Below are 301 nucleotides of genomic sequence, written 5' to 3' on the forward strand. Positions count from 1 at the left end.
CCAGCCCGCGGGAGGGCCGTTCTTCCCAGCCGAGAATGGGCCCCGGACCGACCCCCACGTTTTCGGTGTGGCTGGGCCCGAGCGGCGAGACCCTTTCCGACGTGCGGTCTGCTCGTGGCTCGGGTCCAGTACTTCCGGGGAGAGCGCCTCGTATTTCCTCGTTCCGTCAGCGATCAAAATAACGAGCTTTTTTTTGGGGGTTTAGAAATTTTTTTTTCTGTTTTTTTTTTCTTCTTTTTTTTTCCCATTTGTATATAATTTTTTACTTGTTTGTTTTTTTGTGTGTTTGTTTGTATTGTGA

This window comes from Penaeus monodon, chromosome 25 (genome assembly GCF_015228065.2).
Source record: "Penaeus monodon isolate SGIC_2016 chromosome 25, NSTDA_Pmon_1, whole genome shotgun sequence".
Classification (NCBI taxonomy): domain Eukaryota; kingdom Metazoa; phylum Arthropoda; class Malacostraca; order Decapoda; family Penaeidae; genus Penaeus; species Penaeus monodon.